The sequence below is a fragment of the Alligator sinensis genome, unplaced genomic scaffold (genome assembly GCF_000455745.1).
Source record: "Alligator sinensis unplaced genomic scaffold, ASM45574v1 scaffold195_2, whole genome shotgun sequence".
Lineage (NCBI taxonomy): Eukaryota > Metazoa > Chordata > Crocodylia > Alligatoridae > Alligator > Alligator sinensis.
This window is the reverse complement of record NW_005842253.1, coordinates 1,212,170-1,225,078: the sequence shown is the minus strand read 5'-3', so window position 1 is coordinate 1,225,078 and position 12,909 is coordinate 1,212,170.

Below are 12,909 nucleotides of genomic sequence, written 5' to 3'. Positions count from 1 at the left end.
CCTCCGCCCACCCCCCCCTCTCGGGGCCCAACCACAAAGCCAATCCCCCAGCCAGCGGATCGTGGAGAAGCCAAGGCTGCAATTGGCCAGTTTTGCCAAGAGGTGATCATGGGATACCATATCGAAGGCTTTTTTAAAGTCAAGATATACGACATCAATGTCTTCTCCCTTGTCCAGGTGACAGGTCACCTGGTCGTAAAAGAAATAAGATTGGTCAAGCAAGACCTACCTGCAACAAATCTGTGCTGGCTATCCCTCAGGATTTTGCCATCGGCCAGACTGTTGAGAATGTGCTCTTTGATAATCTTTTCCAGGACCTTCCCCGGGATAAAGGTCAGACTGATGGGCCTGTAGTGTGCTGGCTCCACTTTCCTCCCCTTCTTGAAGATAGGCACCACATTGGCCTTCTTCCAGTCTTCAGGTACTTCACCAGAGCACCAGGAGTTCTCAAAGATCCATGCCAGGGGCTGGGCTATGATGCTCACCAGCTCCTTGAGTACCCTGGGGTGTAAGCTGTCAGGGCCAGCTGACTTGAAGATATCCAGCCTCTCAAGGTGTTCCTTCACAAGGTCGGCATTGATGGAGGGTAAAGAATCTCCCTGACCCAGGACTTCCTGTTCTGTAATGGGCAGGGCTGTCCCTTGGGACTGGTGAAAGACTGACACAAAGTACCCATTTAGCAAGTTGGCTTTTTCATGGGCATCAGTTGTCAGATGTCCCATCTGGTTTAGCAGAGGTCCAATGTTGCCCTTGTTTTCCCTCTGCTCCCTGCATATCTAAAAAAGGACTTTTTATTGTCGGTCCAATGTTGCCCTTGCTTTTCCTCCGGCTCCCCACATATCTAAAAAGGACACACACATGCACATGATGCCCCCTGACTGATCAGCCTTCTGCTCCCCCCAACCCTAAGCAGCCCTTTGCAAACTAGAACTCTGCCAGCCTGCAAGGGGAAACCTGCAGTTTCCGAGGGTTTTCTCCTTTAAAGGAGAAAATCCATGATTTTCTGCTTTTTTCCCCATTTTTTCCATGATTGTTTATGACCCTTTCATACATTATTGCAACTCACTTTTGGGTCGTGACCCACAAGTTGCAAAATGCTTTATTAGACGATTCAGTTATTAAAGTTTCCAAACTCGTAATAGATAAAATTTGTTAAAATGAAGCTATATTATCTAAAATACTCCTCACATACAAGAGGATCTTAGGCACTGGAAATAGAATTATTTTTTGCAAAAAGGTATTTAAGTATATACCTTTTCCCCTTTCACTGATGTGACCCCGTTCCTGTCTCCAACCTTATGATGGAGGGAGTGCATCCTGTTTTCCAGGAAGCGGGTGGTGACAGCACCAAAGGTAACCAATTGTAGCTGGATGGAATTTGCTGCTTGCTAGCCCAAGAAAGACATCCAAACCTGTACTAAGTCAGTCAAGGAGCCAGTGAGGAAAGGAAGAGGACAAGTTTTGGGGATATACTGCTACTACTGGTGGCCTCCTGCTATGTTTATGATTAGTGAGGAAACAGGACTAGAGAGAAGCCTTATAAAAACCACTGAAAACAAGAATGAGGATCAGAGAAGCTGGAAGCCAAGAGCAAGACTGGGAGAGAAAAGCTGCTCCAATATAAAATGAAAATACAACAATGTTAGAAGTAGGGAGGCAGAGAAAGAAAGGAGTAGGGATGGCAGATTATAAATCTATTCCTTCCCCAACCTCTCAAGACTTGTTCCACTAGCACCCCAGCAAACTTCCCTTTGAAGCTCCTTTGTCCCTCTTCCCGAGGAAGAGAAGTAGGTGGCAAATTCTCTCAGGCCTTTACAAAGTGTCTTCAGACATGTCACCCTCCGTCTCCTGGGCAGCATGAGCCCCTACATTATGTGGCTGTAGAGTGGAGTCAGCTAGCAGGGAGAGAGGTACAGTCAAAGGTAAAAATCCTTGAGCCTGTATCACCCTTGTGTGCATGGAATTCCATGCACCCTTGTGCATGGAATTACATTGGCATAAAACTGAAATAATGCAGCAGTGTATCAAGGCTCTCTCTTCAAAGCAAAAAAAGCCAATAAAAATACCTCTGGTTGAAAACACTTTAATGTCATCAGAAACCAAGGTAGGAACATTACATGCGTTGTCTTACATTATTTCACTATATGCAGTGAAAAACAAGTCTTCCTTCCCAACCTGTTTTTGGCTTTTTCCCTCTGGCCCTCTTCTATTTTTGATCTCTGTGTGGTGTCACTTGTCTCCTGGCTGCACTCTATGGGCGCGCACGTGCCTCTTGCCCCATCTCAAACCCCTTTGAGGTGGGGCAAAAGGCACATGCGGGAATGAAAAAAATGTTCCCTGCACTGCAAACTTGCAGTGCAGGGAGAAAATTAGACCCGTGGGTATCCAGGGGTCTAAAACAACTGCCCCGCAGAAGAGCAGAGCAAAGCATGATCCCAGACCCTCTCAGGGAGTCAGTCCTCCAAAAGAGACACTCTGGTGTCAGCCAGAGTGTCTCTTTCATTCTCTTGCTACCTTGGCCCCCAGCGCTGTCCAAAGTAAGTGGGGGGGGGCAGGTTCATGAGTGTGAGTGGGTGAGGGGTGTCAGGGGGATGTTGGGGGGTTTGGGGAGTGGCAGGAGGGATGTCCCCAGGACTGCAGGGTGTATGGACCCAGCCCAGCCCCATGCAGCTCACTAATCTGGCTTTGCACCAGAGTGGGTCACAGGGCTCCAGGAGGTACACACACGACCTGTGTCTCCTGGAGCCATGTGACCTGTTCTGGTACAAAGCCAGACTAGCAAGCCACACGGGACTGGCCCAGCACAGCACCCAGACCGAGTCGGGCAGCAGGAGCAGCTATCTGGGCGTGTGTGTGGTCCCCGCATGCCGTGCTGGGTGCTGCCACCAAGGGCCCGGCCTGGCCAGGTGGCAGAGGGGCCCAAGGGTGGCAGGACCCAGCCCTCACTTGCTGTGCTGGGTCCTGCCACTATGATCCAGCCTGGCCAAGTGGCAGAGAGGCCCTAGGACCCGGCTGGGCCCCGCACGCGGTCCCCATGTCCTGCTCTGGGTCTTGTCACTATGGCTCACCCCTGCCAGGCAGAGAGGCCCCAGGGCTGGCAGGACCCGGGTGGGCCCAGCGCACGGTCCCTGCATGCCGCACTAGGTCCTGCTCCCATGGCTCGGAATGCCCCACTCCACTGCTGCTCTTAAAGGTAAGTTATGGCCCCTGGGCTATGGACCTCCAGGGGGGATCTGGGACCCTGGGCGGGGAGCATTCCATGTGCTGTGGCGGGGGCTGCACCCTATGGGGGCCAGGGGATCCACACCTCCTGAGCAGCCCCCCCTCAAGGTTCCCCACACCCATAGTCCCCCCAGCAAAATTGCCCTACACCTACCCACACACCAAACCACATCCCTCCACACACACCCCACCCACCTTCCACCACACCCCTTCGCACCCCTTTCCTGCAAACACCACATCCCCCCATCACACACCCATCATGTGCGAAGAAAAACAAAAGTATACATCAACGCATAAAAGTATTTAGAATTTATTTTATCGTGATGATAGAGACACTGGTAGGCTTCCACATTGCTTTAACTTTGTAAATATACCAATAAAGCATTGCCCAACTGATCGCTGTCTCTCTCTCTGTATAGATTGGGGGGTGGGGGGCGGGTGGTCTTTTATTTTAATTCTGGAAAAACATGGATTTGGGGGTATTTTTAAAAATGGATTTGGGATGCTGCTGCATCAGTCCAGCTTGCACAAGGGGTAGTGTCCCTAGGTACTAAGTGGCTGGGCCCCAAAAGCTCCTGTCTATTTGTATTCTTCAAGTATCATGGGCTCTAAGGCCCACCTGGCTAACTAATACCCCTACTGTGTGGGGCCAAGGGATGAAAGATACAACAGAATTCTTGGGACAGAAAAGGCAAAAAAACCCAGGATAGGGGTGTCATGTGGGTCAAAGGGTCAAAACATGAAAATAAATGCGCCTGAGGGGTACACTGAGCAGAGCCCCCCGGGATGCACCCACCAGTCCTCAAAGGCATCCAAGGAGCCGGTAGATGCTGCCCACTGGTGCTCCAACCGGAGACATGCACGGACAAGTGCAAGGAAAGCGGCTCTGCAGTCTCCGGGCACCTTCCTGGCCAGAGCCTTCTTCCTGGTCAAATACAGGGCCCACTTGGCCAGGGCTAAGAGGAGGTTAACCAGGAGGTCCCAGGACTTGGTAGGGCTGTGGATGGGGTAACCAAAAAAGGTGGGGGGGTGAAATTCAACCAGAACCTCAAGAGGAGGCTCGAGGTGGAGGTGAAGGGGCTGCATCCTGGCGCACGCGAGGGTCACGTGTGCCAGGGTCTCCCTCTGCCTGCAGAAGGGGCAGGAGACCAGGGTGTCCGTGAAGCTCGCCACATACATACCCATGGCAATGGTTCCATGGAGGAGCCACCAGCTGAGGTCCCCAGTGGCTCACGGGACGAGGGTGGAGTACAGACTCAGCCACTGGGGTGCCCCAGCCACACCCTCGCCCGGCAGGTCCCGCCAGTTGGTGTCTGGGTGGGACGCAAGGGTGGCATGATGGACAGTGAGGCGCACAAGCATGTAGGTGATGGCGATGGACAGTGGAAAAGCAGACCAGCCTGGTGTCCTCCAACTGGCTCAGGTGGTGGAGTGGGGAGTGCCATGAAGCTGGGCGAGTCACTGGCCCCATGACAAATTCCAGTGGGCTGGAGGACACCGGGGAGGGGGGAAACCGCCGCTGCGCAGGACCTGGTCACTAAAGGCAAGGGGGTCAGGAGGCAGGGCAGGTTTCACCTCCTGGATCAGACGGCAGGTTGCACTTGTCGTGGGTAGACCCATGCGCTGAGCCAGTGCAATGGGATCCACCCACTCCTGCCTATTGTAGTCCAGGAGGTCTTCAATATGGGTGACACCAGCCAGGTTCAACCTCTGTCACAACCAGGGTGCCTCTACCATTGGCACCTCCAGCTGGGTTCCAGAGGAGGGGCTCGATGAGCAGGTTGGCACCTTGGGTGACCGTTGCGGGGGACCTGGAGGCCTGAGAGCAGCCTCCAGGCCCAGAGGAGGTCCTGGTAGAAATCTGGCAGCCCTCGCCGGTCCTGCAGGGAGAAGCCCTGCAGGCTGAGGAACTGCCAGGCGTATCGGAGCCCCTGGAAGTGGCGGAGGAAAGTGCGCCTCAGGTGGCCTCATGCCGTGTGGCTGCCCACACTGTATAGCAGTCGCTGCAGGGCCTGAAGGCAGAATGGCAAGACCTGGCTGCGCAGGCAAACCAGGCCCTGGCCGCCCTCCTGCAAGGGAAAGCTCAGGACCTCTGCAGCGACCCAGTGCTGTCCTGGCCAAAAAAACTCCAGCGCCCATCTCTGGAGTCCCGCCAGAACCTCAGGGGGCACAGACAGAGTGTGTAAGCAGTGCCAAAGCCAGCTGGTTCAGCATCAGCACTCTCCCACACAGGGAGACATCGCAGTAGCCCTGCCCATGCCCAGAGCCACTCCATCACCCTTGCCTCCAGCTGGTGCCAGTTCTCTGATGGGGGGGGGGTCTGTGGGGGACAGGTAGACCCACAAGTAGAGCAGTGAGCCCACACCCCAGCGGATTCTGCAGAGCGTGGGTGGGAGTGAGCCCACCTGCCACCCACCACCAGGCCAAAGCTCTTGACCCAGTTGACCTAGGCAGAAGAGACCACTGTGTACAATGCCTGGCAAGCCTCCACCCATCTCAGGTTGGGCGAGTCCTGGACCATGAGGAGTATGTTGTCAGCATACACTGACAGGACCAGCTTCACTGCCAGCTCCCAGAGCATCAACCCTGCCACCTGCTTCTGCAGGAGAATGAGGAAGGGCTCCTGGCCAAGGAGTACAGCTGGCCTGACAGTGGGCATCCTTGACACACCCCTCTCCTGAACGGGATGGGCTCTGTCAGGGTCCAATTGAGCTTGACTAAACATTCTGCAGAGACGTACAACACCTGGAGAGCCTGCACAAAGTGGGGCCCAAAGCCAAAGGCCCGCAGTATGCCTGTGAGGTACCCCATATCCACTCTGTCAAACGCCTTCTCCTGGTCCAGAGATAGGAGGGCAAAAGACAGACCTTCCTGGCATGCTAGCTCCAGGAGGTCCCGAACCAGGTACAGGTTGTCGAAGATGGAATGCCCAGGCACTGTGTATGTCTGGTCAGGATGGATCACGTCCATCAGCACAGACCACAGGTGCAGTGAGATGGCCTTTGCTACCGCCTTGTAGTCCATGCAGAGGAGGGACATGGGACACCAATTCCTTGGGTCACAAGGATCTCCCTTCTTCGGCAGGAGGGTTAGCATGGCCCTCCAGCACGACAGAGGGAGCTCCCCACTTCCCTCAGATTCAGCCCAGACCACAGCAAGGTCCGGGCTCAGGATGTCCCAGAAAGCCTGGTAGAACTCCGAGGTCAGCCCGTCGATGCCCAGAGCCTTATTGCCAGGTATCAGGTGGGGGGGCGGCAGAAAACTCAGCCAGAGTAAAAGGAGCTTCCAGCCAGTCCCGGTCACCCACACTGACCTGTGGGTGTCCGTCCCATAGGGTCTGACAGGCCTTGGCATCAGTCAGATCCAGGGAGAAAAGCTCTACATAGAAGGCCCGCGCGCGCTGGTGCATCTTGCCTGGATCCATGAGGGGGGTGCCGTCACCCACCAGAAGGCAGATGATGTACTTCTTAGCCCCCCACCTCCTCTCCAGGTCATAGAAGCGGGAGCTGTGGTCCATCTTCCGAAGGAGCTGGACGCACAAGCAGACAAATGCACCACGGGCGCGGTGGTTGTCCAGAGCACAAAGCTCTTCCTGCCTCTCCCGACACACTCTGCAGAGGAACTGGTTGGTTGGGTCGATGGCCAGGTGCCTTTCCAGCTTTAGCACTTCCCACTCGAGCTGCTCCCAGACTACCTCCCTCTGCCGGGTGTGCCCCCGAGTGTAGCCACGGCAAAAAAGCCAGATGTGCACCTTCTTCGCATCCCACCATCTCTGAGCCGAGGGGAAAGCTGCCCGTTGCTCCCGCCAGGCCAGCCAGAACTCCTGGAAAGCCTCCCTGAAGCCCACATCCTCCAGCAGGCTGGCATTAAAATGCCAGTAGGACAACCCCGGACACACAGGCCCCAGCATGGCCTGGGCCCAGACAAAGTGGTGATCACTGAAAGGGGTTGGCGGATGCCAGAGTGGGCCCGGGCAAAGTGCAGAAAAGATATAAACCCGGTCTAATCGGGAGTGGCATGCCTGAGAACCTGATTCCGGGTAAAGGGGGCATAGACAGAGCCTGAGAAGAAGGCTTAAAGCAGCCAGGGTTTTCTTTAGGTTTTTTTGTTGTTTCTTTTGATTTTGAGCACAGGCCAAGACCAGCCCTGGAAGGGTGTACCTAATAGAGACCAAAGGTCACCCTGGGGTAGAGGGTCAAATAAGACCACAACAGGCAGCACTGCAACCTGGTTGCAGGAGAATTTGGTGAGCACCATCTAGAGAGGCTAGGCGTAAAGGGGAGGTTTGGAGCCCCACAGAAGAAACAGGGATTGAGATCAGGCAGGATCACCATGGGCAGTGCCTCCTGGGAATATACATCAAAGTCAGGCTCCATGGAGCCTGCTGGTTCTCAGGCATCCTCCTCCTCATCGTGGAGCTCAGAGGGCTCTTCCAGCACCATCTGAAATCCCCGGTTCGCTAAGACCCCGGACTCTGGTTGGGATTGGGAGAGCTCTGCAGCCCCCTGGGACAGGGGTGGGGGTAAGGGTCGGGGTGGAGCTCCTTCACAAAATGGTGGGATAGAGCTGGAGCCCTAGGGGGTCTGTGCAGGGTCCTCGACGAGATCAGCCTATTGATTAGGCGACCCCACCACGACCCCCTCTGGTGTGGGACTAGGGAAGGCTGCAGGTGGGGTTTTCCTGGAAGGAGGAGGGATGAGACCCACCAGGCACTGGGATGGCTCTGGCATCTGCCTTGGGATGCTGGGAAAGGGGACCTTGTCCCTCAGAACTCACCAGGGTGAGCCCCAGGGCCTCTGTATCCCCTAAATTAGAGGGAGGAGGCTCTGCCGCCAGGCCTTCCTTTGGGCATTCTTCAGCCTCAGTGCCCGTGGTTTCAGGGGGTAGGCCTTGGTCAGCAGAATGAAGGGCTTCCCCCATGGACTCCTAGTTTCATAGTTGGTAGGGTCAGAAGGAACATGAGCAGATCATCAAGTCCGACCCCCTGCCATGGCAGGAAAAAGTACTGGGGCAAACTACCCCAACAAGGTGTTTGTCTAACCTCCTCTTAAAGACCCCCAGGGTAGGAGCCAGCACCACTTCACTTGGAAGTTGGTTCCAGATCCTTGCACCAGTCCCATGGGACACCCCTGCCCACTGTGGGTCAGGGATGACCAGGGAGATTCCTTACCCTTCATCAGTGCTGACCTTGTGAACACACCTTGACAGGCTGGGTACCTTCAAATCAGCCGGCCCTGATGGTTTACACCCTAGGGTATCTAAGGAGCTGGCAGGCATCATAGCCCAGCCCCTGGCACAGCTCTTTGAGAACTCCTGGTGCTCTGGTGAAGTTCCCGAAGACTGGAAAAAGGCCAATGTTGTGACTATCTTCAAAAAAGGGAGGAAAGTAGATCCAGCAAACTACAGGCCCATCAGCCTGACCTCAATCCTGGGGAAGGTCTTGGAAAAGAGTATCAAAGAGGCCATCCTTAACAGACTAGCTGACGGAAATATCCTGAGGGATACCCAGCACGGATTTGTTGCAAGTAGGTCTTGCTTGACCAATCTCATTTCCTTTTACAACCAAGTGACCCATCACCTGGACAAGGGGGAAGAGATTGATGTCATATATCTTGACTTTAAAAAAGCCTTTGATCTGGTATCCCATGATCACCTCTTGGCAAAACTGGCTAACTGTGGCCTCAACCTCACCACGATCTGCTGGCTGAGGAATGTGTCCTGCCCCAGAGCCAAGAGAATAGTGGTTGACGGAAGTCAATCGTCGTGGTGTGCGGTGACCAGTGGGGTTCTGTCTTAGAGCCTATACTCTTTAACATCTTCATCAATGATGTAGACATTGGAGTCAGAAGCAGGCTGGCCTAGTTCGCCGATGACACTAAACTCTGAGGTAAAGCACCCACATCTGAGGACAGCAGCGTGATCCAGGCAGATCTTGACGGGTTCATGAAATTGGCGGATGAAAACCTGATGGTGTTTAACACTGAAAAATGCAAGGTTCTCCACCTTGGGAGGAAAAACCTGCAGCATGCTTATAGGCTCAGCAGTGCTACGCTGGTTAGCACTACATATGAAAGGGACTTGGGGGTCATGATTGACCACAAGATGACCATGAGCCTTCAATGTGATGCTGCCGTTAGTAAAGCGAACAAAACTCTGGCTTGCATCCATACATGCTTCTCAAGCAAATCCCAGGATGTCATTCTCCCATTGTACTCAGCCTTGGTGAGGTCACAGCTGGAGTACTGTGTCCAGTTTTGGGCTCCATAATTCAAAAAGGATGTGGAGAAGCTTAAGAGAGTACAGAGGAGAGCCACACGCATAATCAGAGGTCAGGAAAACAGACCTTATGATGAGAGGCTAAGAACCATGGGACTCTTCAGCATGGAAAAGCACAGGCTTGGGGGCAATCTGGTGGCCACGTACAAGTTTATCAGGGGTGTTCACGTGATCTGGAAGAACTTCTGTTCACCAGAGTGCCCCAAGGGATGACAAGATCGAACGGTCACAAACTCCACAGTCACAAACTCCACTGCGACCGTTTTGGGCTGGACATAAGGAAGAACTTCTTTACTGTCCAAGCCCCCAAGGTTTAGAATAGACTGCTGCTGGAGGTGGTTCAAGCACCCGCTTTGAACGCCTTCAAGAGACATTTGGATGTTTATGTTGCTGAGATCCTATGATCCCTGCTGACTTCCTGCCCCTGGGGCAGGGGGCTGGACTCGATGATCCTTCGGGGTCCCTTCCAGTCCAAATGTATATGAAATCCATGAAGTCTATGAAAAACCCCTCCGGCGGGATCCTGGCCAGGGGTGACCCCGTGGCCCTGTTGGTTCCCTACCGGAGTCCCACCTGCCCCTGCAGTGGAAATTGCAGGCTTCTCCACCCCTGGAGGAGGTTGGTTGGACTCTGCCTCCAGGGTGGAGGCTGCAGGAGCATGCATCCCCTTAGGGGCTTGGCTGGGATCCACCACCATAGTGAGGGCTGCAAGAAGCCCTGTGGGGGCATCTGCCCCCACCCCCAGAAGATTCCTGCCCTGCCATTATTTCACATGAGGGCACAGAAAACAAGAAAAATAAAATATCCCACGGGGCTGGTGAATCTAGTAGGGGCAGGCTGGAGTTGTGCGGCAGAAAGGGGATAGGGAGCAAGGGAGGAAGAGGGCTGAAGCTCACTGAGTCACAGCCCCACAGGAAAAAAAAAGAACTGGGAAGCCTATGTTTTGAGAATGTGGGGGGGGGGGGGGGGGGGGGGGCAAGGGCAACACACAACAAAGGCTGGGGAAACTTGAGCTGGCTACTCAGCCACACAAAAAACATTAGGTCAAGGGGAGTGGACCACAGGACTTAGCGCACAAAGCTGACCACAGCTTGGTGGTGGTCTGGGCAGCAGACCGGAACAGGGGTGTAGAAGCTGGGGTGCGGTGCAGTGCAGTGGGCCCCTCTCGGAGGGGGCAGCAGCAGCTGCCCAAGGCAGGAAGGGGTGCAGCCAACTTACTCCAAAAGCTCTGAGATCAAGCCAGCAGCTAATAGTAGCCAGAAGCAGGAAAGGGCCTGGCCATCTTCTCCCTAGAAGCTCCTGAGACCAAGCTTGAAGCAACCAGCCACAGCCACAGCAGCAGCAGCCTAGGACAGGAAGAGGCATGGCCAACTTCCTCCCAGAGGCTCCTCCCCCAGCAGCTCCTGAGAGCAAGTAGCCCTGAGCTGCTTGCCAGGGCAGCTTTTTGTACAGATGGGGCCAGAACAGGGTGGCTTTTTATACTGCTGGGGACAGCACAGGTGCTGGCCTCAGGCTCTAGCTCCCCTGGCTGCAGATCTGGGAGGAGCCAGGCAGGGTTATTTTGCCCCAAGTGGCACAATTTGCTCCACAACAAAGTGCATGTCTGAGTATGTGCGCTGAGGCAAAAAGCCCCAGCTCAAATTTGCACTGCTTCTATTTGAGCTGCTGCAAGCACACGTGCTTGCATGTGTGGATACACCCTATATGTCCCTAGTGTTTTAGCCCAGTTCTCATATTCTGTGCCAATGTTAACAGTCACTGGAATTCTAAATTCATAGGTAAAGTTTTGATAAAAAAAAATATGACCTCTTGCAACAGAATAAAACCAATCCAAAAATCTTCTCTCTGACGTGGAGGCCTTGCCAGATGCGAGAAAGTGGAGCATGTGATGGGAGAGTTTCTCTCCACTCATAAGAGGAGGATCATTGTTCTGGGGATATATGAGGAGAAAACCTATGAGATATCTTATAGAAGAAAATCCTGTATTCAAAGATGAGAGAAGGGACAGAGATGAGAGGGCTGCTGGCAAACAGATTAAACAGAAAATGCTACTCCTGGTACTTCAGAATCCTTGGACCAGAAAAGCTTGTTAGTTCAGTCATGACTTAGGCCGCTAGCCCACGTTACATTATGGTGCAATTAATGTGACTAATATGTAAAGCCTGGTTTAAATCATGGTCCCAGCTCATTAATATTGTGAACCAATTGTGATAGGGCCTGGCATTTTCACGGCCAGATAATGGTTCCTCCCCTCCCTTCCCCGCCCCCATGTCCCCTGATTGGCTGAGGGGGCAGATTTAGGGCCAGGTTTAATTGCAGCAGCAGAGGCCTTGCTCCCAAGGCCTCTGATCGCTGCTGAAAAAAGATACCGGGTAAGAGAGGGGCGGTACATTCCTCCACACGTGTTCTCTCCCTCCACCCCTGGCACCCCAGTTTTACCACCTGGAGGAGCAAACAGCCCCTCCCCTAGCTGGTGCCAGGACCATCTGCCAAGAGCCCCCAGGCACCCCCAAGCTCTCTCTTCCCTGTCTCTTTTGCAACCCCTTCCCACTCCTGGGCTGCTAGGCTTTTGCTGCTGGCTGGGGAATGGCAATGGAGGGACGCGGTCAGGAAGGCTAACCTTGTCCTGCATCCACAGATTCATCACAAGCAGGTCCAAGGAGGTGATCCTCCCCCTCTATGTGACACTGGTCAGGCCGCAGTTGGAGTCCTGCGTCCAGTTCTGGGCACCGCACTTCAGGAGGGATGTGGCCAGCACTGAGAGGATCCAGAGGAGGGCCACTCACATGATCAGGGGCAGCAAGGCAGGCCCTACGAGCGGAGGCTATGGGACCTGAACCTGTTCAGCTTCCACAAGAGAAGGCTGAGAGGGGATCTGGTGGCCATCTCCAAACTGGCCAAGGGGGACCAGCAGGCTATGGGGGAGTCCCTGTTCTCCCAAGCACTACAGGGAGTAATGAGGAATAACGGCCATAAGTTGACCAAGAGTAGATTCAGGCTAGATATCAGGAGGCACTACTTCACAGTCAGGGTGCCTAGGAGCGGGAACCAACTTTCAAGGGAAGTGGTGCCCACTCCTACCCCGGGGGTCTTCAAAAGGAGGCTACATAATCACCTAGCCGGGGTCATTTGACCCCAGCATTCTTTCCTGCCCATGGCAGGGGGTCAGGCTTGATGAGCTTCTCAAGTCCCTTCCGACCCTGCCTACTATGAAACTATGCTCGCTGCCGGCTGAGGAACTATCTAGCAAGCAGCCATACTGTGGCATTTCATTGCAAATCACATTTTTCATGAAAATCACTTAATTTCATAATTCATAGATTCATAGATGTCAGGGTCGGAAGGGACCTCAATAGATCATCGAGTCCGACCCTCTGCACTGGCAGGAAAGAGTGCTGGGGCTAGATGACC